This window comes from Chrysoperla carnea, assembly GCF_905475395.1.
Source record: "Chrysoperla carnea chromosome X unlocalized genomic scaffold, inChrCarn1.1 SUPER_X_unloc_7, whole genome shotgun sequence".
Taxonomy (NCBI): Eukaryota; Metazoa; Arthropoda; class Insecta; order Neuroptera; family Chrysopidae; genus Chrysoperla; species Chrysoperla carnea.
This window is the reverse complement of record NW_025408200.1, coordinates 70,001-77,500: the sequence shown is the minus strand read 5'-3', so window position 1 is coordinate 77,500 and position 7,500 is coordinate 70,001. Positions and strand designations below refer to the sequence as shown.

The following is a 7,500-nucleotide window of genomic DNA, read 5'->3' as shown; positions in this document are numbered from 1 at the left end:
GGAAAGATTCACCTATCATCAATAATAATCACTACGGGCCTGGCACCCTCTATGGGTATATGGCCCCATTCAAGATGGACTTGGATGTATTATATAACAATAGGTTTATATTGAATCTTCCTAAACACTACATTCCCCAAGTGTCTGTTTATCAGCCACGGGGTTCAGTGCTGGGCTTATCCCTGTTCGCTCGCCGCTACTAAGGGAATCCTAGTTAGTTTCTTTTCCTCCGCTTAATAATATGCTTAAATTCAGCGGGTAATCTCACCTACTCTGAGGTCGTAAAAGTTTTTAGAAGTATTAAAACAAAAATTTTTTTTATATATTATGTTTTTGTTATATTTTATAAGTAAACAATTTTCTTAATTATTCATACTCAAATTTTTTTAATATTATTATATAATATTATTTTTATATTTATCTAAAGAGAAGAAAATAAAAAATAAATAATTATATATATTAATTTTTTTCGAGTATATTGAAAATTTTATTACAAATAAAATATTCCATAACAAAATATTAATATATAATATTTTTGTTTATTCTTCTTTATTTAATATTTTAAAAATATATTATTAATATCATTTATTATTAATATTATTATTAACATAAAGTTTTATAATATTATATATAAATGATAAAAAATAATATTGATATATTAATTTAAAAATGTCGACAAATAATAAAAAATATATAAATTTTAAATGCTATTAAAAACATTTTATATTTATTTTTTTCTTATATTTGGCGTAAAACATTCATATATAAATAATTTTACATTTCTTTTATAAAAATTTTATTTATCAATTTAATTAAATATGAAAAAATAAATTTTCTTTTTTAATTATTGATAAATTTCTTTTTCATAAAAAAAATTTTATGTAAAATAATCTTTTATTATATTAATATAATGTATACGACCCTCAGCCAGATGTGGTCCGGGAACAGTATCCAAGGACCGCAATGTGCGTTCGAAATGTCAATGTTCATGTGTCCTGCAGTTCACAAGTTGACGCGCAATTAGCTGCGTTCTTCATCGACCCACGAGCCAAGTGATCCACCGTCCAGGGTAATCTTTTTAAATTTTAAATGTAAGTATTATTATTAATAATAATCTTTATTTTTAATATAAAAAATAAAATTATTAATTTATATATCTTTATAAATTCTTTTAAAATAAAAAAATTTTTCTAGAATATAAATTATATATTTTATTTTAAATATATATATATAAATTAAAGATATTATGGTATTAATAAATATATACATAACATTTTTGATATTTTTGTTAGTGCTAGCTAGATATAATAATTAATATTTGGTATATTTTATAGAAATGTATTTATTTTTTTTTTATAAATTATTTTCTACATAAAAATATATATAATATTAATATGGTACAAAACAAATGGGTTTGTTTTTTAACATAATAACTTTTAATAAAAAAAAAGAAATATCAAGACAAAACATAAAGAAATTTAAATTTGAAATAAATTTTATTCTTTAAAAAAATTTTATCTTGTGTTTTCTTTATTTTTATTATATAACATAGAAAAATAAAAATATAGATTATATCAATTATAATCTTATTTTATTTTTCTTAATAGAGATTATATACATATAAACAAATAATTTCAATATATTCTATTTTTAATTTCACTTTTTTATAAGAGAAATTATTTATAGATTTTATTAATAATTATTGTTTAATAATAATAATAATATTGAATATAAAAATATTTTATATGTAACAAATATATTATTAATATTTATATAATATTCTCTATATTATATGTATAGATATATTATGTGTATAAAAAAAGTTTGGCGTATTACTTTAATATGATATCATAACCAAAATAAATCTCTTTTAACACATAATTACTATTATATATTTTGAGAAAATTACATATTAATATGTTATTTTGTTAAAAAAAATATTTCTTATCAATAATATTTTTATTTTTTGGAATATTTAAAAACAATACAAAAAATATAAATAAATATATTTTATATATATCGTTAATGATCCTTCCGCAGGTTCACCTACGGAAACCTTGTTACGACTTTTACTTCCTCTAAATGATCAAGTTTGGTCATCTTCCCAGCAACATCGGCAATATCAGAAATATTGCCGCGTACCAGTCCGAAGACCTCACTAAATCATTCAATCGGTAGTAGCGACGGGCGGTGTGTACAAAGGGCAGGGACGTAATCAACGCGAGCTTATGACTCGCGCTTACTGGGAATTCCTCGTTCATGGGGAACAATTGCAAGCCCCAATCCCTAGCACGAAGGAGGTTCAGCGGGTTACCCGGACCTTTCGGCCTGGGAGGACACGCTGATTCCTTCAGTGTAGCGCGCGTGCGGCCCAGAACATCTAAGGGCATCACAGACCTGTTATTGCTCAATCTCGTGCGGCTAGAATGCCGCCTGTCCCTCTAAGAAGAATTATTTGTACGCCGGCAGTAAAAACCACATCAAAAAACTGCGTACCCATACACCATAACATATGCAACATAAAGCACAATATATACAAAATATAATCTTGATCGTTAAATCTCAAAAATACATGCATATATAAATACAATACATAACACACATGAAAATGAATGAAATGGGAAACAAACAGCCGATGGGCCTTGAGATGCCGGTAAAGTACGTCTATTTAGCAAGCTAGAGTCTCGTTCGTTATCGGAATTAACCAGACAAATCGCTCCACCAACTAAGAACGGCCATGCACCACCACCCACCGAATCAAGAAAGAGCTCTCAATCTGTCAATCCTTCCGGTGTCCGGGCCTGGTGAGGTTTCCCGTGTTGAGTCAAATTAAGCCGCAGGCTCCACTCCTGGTGGTGCCCTTCCGTCAATTCCTTTAAGTTTCAGCTTTGCAACCATACTTCCCCCGGAACCCAAAAGCTTTGGTTTCCCGGAAGCTGCCCGCCGAGTCATCGGAGGAACTTCGGCGGATCGCTAGCTGGCATCGTTTATGGTTAGAACTAGGGCGGTATCTGATCGCCTTCGAACCTCTAACTTTCGTTCTTGATCAATCAAAACATTTTTGGCAAATGCTTTCGCTTCTGTCCGTCTTGCGACGATCCAAGAATTTCACCTCTAACGTCGCAATACGAATGTCCCCATCTGTCCGTATTAATCATTACCTCGGAGTTCCGAAAACCAACAAAATAGAACCGAGGTCCTATTCCATTATTCCATGCACACAATATTCAGGCAAAATTTGAGCCTGCCTTAAGCACTCTAATTTGTTCAAAGTAAACGTACCGGCCCACCTCGACACTCAATTAAGAGCACCGCGACGGGATTGCAATTGGGGGCTGCCACCGCTCTTAACGGTTAAACACTTACGACAAATTACATAATAAAAATATATATAATGCATTAAATAAATAATAACACTAAAATATACTTTATACATAATCTGTACCACCCACCGGTAGGACGTCCCACATAACATGCTAGTTAAACAATGCGAGCATTGAACCAACAGTGTAGGACACAGATTCGACTACGAGCTTTTTAACCGCAACAACTTTAATATACGCTATTGGAGCTGGAATTACCGCGGCTGCTGGCACCAGACTTGCCCTCCAATGGATCCTCGTTAAAGGATTTAAAGTGTACTCATTCCGATTACGGGGCCTCGGATGAGTCCCGTATCGTTATTTTTCGTCACTACCTCCCCGTGCCGGGAGTGGGTAATTTGCGCGCCTGCTGCCTTCCTTGGATGTGGTAGCCGTTTCTCAGGCTCCCTCTCCGGAATCGAACCCTGATTCCCCGTTACCCGTTACAACCATGGTAGGCGCAGAACCTACCATCGACAGTTGATAAGGCAGACATTTGAAAGATGCGTCGCCGGTACGAGACCGTGCGATCAGCTTAAAGTTATTCAGAGTCACCAAATTAAACGATGCAAATTAAAATTTACACCGATTGGTTTTGATCTAATAAAAGCATTCCTTCCATCTCTGGTCGGAACTCTGTTTGCATGTATTAGCTCTAGAATTACCACAGTTATCCAAGTAAATGTGGGTACGATCTAAGGAACCATAACTGATATAATGAGCCTTTCGCGGTTTCACCTTAATTTGGCTTGTACTGAGACATGCATGGCTTAATCTTTGAGACAAGCATATGACTACTGGCAGGATCAACCAGGGAACTATTTGTATTTATAATATTAAATATATAATAATATACATGATATTTTTGTTTTCTTATTATAAGAAAAAAAATTTTCATACAATAATTATTAATATATAATAATATTATTACAATTTCATTTTAAATATCAGATGGTCTCACCCATTACTGATATAAATTTTTTTTTTTTATATCTCTATTGTTTTAAAATTAATAGAAAAAACATATGAGATATATATATTATTATTAATTTTTTTTTTTTTCAAATATATATTTTATTATGTCATTTATATAATTTTTTTGCTTTTACAAAAAGAAATATATAACATGTTATTCATAATAAATATTATTGAATAAAAAAAAAAAAAATAATTATGATTTTTGTCAGACCATCACCAAATGGGTCTTAAAATATTTCAAACATTTTCTCATACTCGTCGCTAGATTGAAAGCGTCATTTATTTTTTAATTTTATTTAAAAAGTTAATTTTAAATAAAAAACGTTATAATAACACTTAATATTCTCGCTTGGTATGAGGTGAGTCAATGTAATATTATTTATAAAAATAATTTTTATATAAATATTGTGTGCTCATATGGGAGTGTAAAGTTTAAAACTTATAACCCATGAACTTGCTTTGACAAAAAAATTTATATGTTATTCTATTTATAATCAATAATTTAATAAAAAAAAATTTTTTTTTAAATATTGATATAAAAAGATATACATATAGAGGTTTTTTTACAAAATTCTCATTAATTTTTTTACAAAAATAATAATACAATATTTAATATCAAAATAATCCAAACTGATTACCATCCAGACTATTATCAATATATATAAGATTGTATTATTATTCATTTCAATACATATTTATTAAAACTGAGATAAAATTTCATATATTAATAAATATGCATGTGTAAAAAAAAAAATTTTTATATAATAATTGAAAATGTTTTTGCTATTATTTTGTATACATACATTAAATAATTGATAACAATTTAATACAATGTACACCTAAAAAATAATAACAGCATATACATATTCGAAACATTACTAGCAAAAAAACCAAAATACAATATTAAATATCAAAATAAACCAAACTGATTACCATCCAGAATATTTTGAGTATATATATATATAATTTTGTATATTTTGCGTTCATGTTAATAAAATATATAAATGATACATATTTGAAAAGTGTTATTCTTCTTTCTGTTTTTTCGTAATATCATGGTGTCCATAGACATGCAAAAGCGTCATACCAAGCCATATACATACCTACACCACCTTTGTTGAATGATACACGAACAGTATGAAAATTAAACAACATATTCAATATCATTTTATATTATACTAAAATAAATGTTATTCTATTAAGAAAGTGTATATTTTTAAATTTGGCATTCATTACATAGTCAAAATACAATAATAATATAGATGATACATATACGATAATTGTTATTTTTCTTTCTGTTTTTTCGTGATATCATGGTGTCCATAGAATTGCAACGACGTCATACCAAGCCATATACAACTCTACACCACCTTTGTTGAATGATACACTTAGAGTATGAAAAATAAACAAATTATACTATATCATACTATATCATATATGTAAGACTGTTGAACATAATACCACAAAATACACTATTTCATATAGATATACATTCATTCTTGTCAACATAAAAGTACGTTATAAATGATACATATACAATAAGTTTTATTCCTCTTTCTGTTATTCCGTAATATCATAGTGTCCATAGAATTGCAACGACGTCATACCAAGCCATATACAACTCTACACCACCTTTGTTGAATGATACACGGACAGTATGAAAAATAAACAACCTATTCTATACCATTTAATATCATACTAAAACATGAAACAAATGTTATTCTATTAAAAAGTGTATTATTTTATTATATTTAGTATTCATTACACAGTCAACATACATAAATGATACATATACGATAAGTGTTATTCCTCTATCTGTGCATCCGTAATATCATAGTGTCCATAGAATTGCAACGACGTCATACCAAGCCATATACAACTCTACACCACCTTTGTTGAATGATACACGGACAGTATGAAAAATAAACAACTTATACTATACCATACTATATCATATGTGTGAGACTGCTGAACGTAATACCACTAATACACTGTTATACATAGATATACATTCATCTCATTAACTTACACGCACTATCCATCATATATATTAAAGACATTACACCCGGTGCTTCAAACTCAAAATATGATAATGTTTAAAATGGCTTTAAACATCATAAACTTTACAGAATAATCAAAATTTAAAGAAAAAAATTTTAAAAAAAAAATTTTTTTCAGCTAAAAATTTTTATTTTGGGACCAAAAAAATTTTTTTTTGCTTTTATCATATTTTATTAAATGAAATTTATGCATTATAATAAATTATTCAATAAACATTAATAATTATAATAAATTATTAAAAAATTTTTGGAATTAATGCAAATTTTTAGAAAAAAATGTATATTTTTTTTTTATATACAAATCGTACATGTTATATTGCGACAGGGTACCGGTATAATACATGTGATACATATGTAGATTTTCGAAAAAAATTTTATCCTTTTAAATGGTCCTAAATACTATATAAAGGTAAAATATATAGAATTTTTCGGGATTCATTAAAAAATTTTAGGGAAAAAATTTCATTTTATTTTATATACAAATCGTACATGTTATATTGCGACAGGGTACCGGTATAATACATGTGATACATATGTAGATTTTCGAAAAAAATTTTATCCTTTTAAATAGTCCTAAATACTATATAAAGGTAAAATATATAGAATTTTTCGGGATTCATTAAAAAATTTTAGGGAAAAAATTTCATTTTATTTTATATACAAATCGTACATGTTATATTGCGACAGGGTACCGGTATAATACATGTGATACATATGTAGATTTTCGAAAAAAATTTTATCCTTTTAAATAGTCCTAAATACTATATAAAGGTAAAATATATAGAATTTTTCGGGATTCATTAAAAAATTTTAGGGAAAAAATTTCATTTTATTTTATATACAAATCGTACATGTTATATTGCGACAGGGTACCGGTATAATACATGTGATACATATGTAGATTTTCTAAAAAATTTTTATCCATTTAAATGCTTCTAAATACTGTATAATGCAAATATATATAATAATTTACAGAATTAATACAAAATTTTTATTGTACAAATTCACATTAATAGTTAATTGGTTAAAAAAAAATTTCAATACACAATGGGAATCAGGCTATTTTATTGGAACTTATTTATAATTAATTCATAATATAT

At 27.6% G+C, this 7,500-nt stretch overlaps 3 non-coding genes across 3 annotated transcripts in view; all 3 read right to left on the bottom strand.

Moving 5' to 3' along the window:
• LOC123304602 overlaps positions 1 to 282 on the bottom strand; it is a 4,577-nt gene extending 4,295 nt beyond the window's left edge. The window contains exon 1 of the ribosomal RNA XR_006536608.1: positions 1 to 282. This exon is cut by the window's left edge and continues 4,295 nt beyond it. This is a non-coding gene — a ribosomal RNA (large subunit ribosomal RNA).
• Positions 283 to 917: 635 nt separating this feature from the next.
• Positions 918 to 1,072, bottom strand: LOC123304586. The gene has a single exon (XR_006536593.1). It is a non-coding gene; the product is annotated as a 5.8S ribosomal RNA (ribosomal RNA).
• Positions 1,073 to 2,023: 951 nt separating this feature from the next.
• LOC123304596 lies at positions 2,024 to 4,179 on the bottom strand. Its single transcript, XR_006536603.1, has one exon. It is a non-coding gene; the product is annotated as a small subunit ribosomal RNA (ribosomal RNA).
• Between the last annotated feature and the right edge of the window lie 3,321 nt (positions 4,180 to 7,500).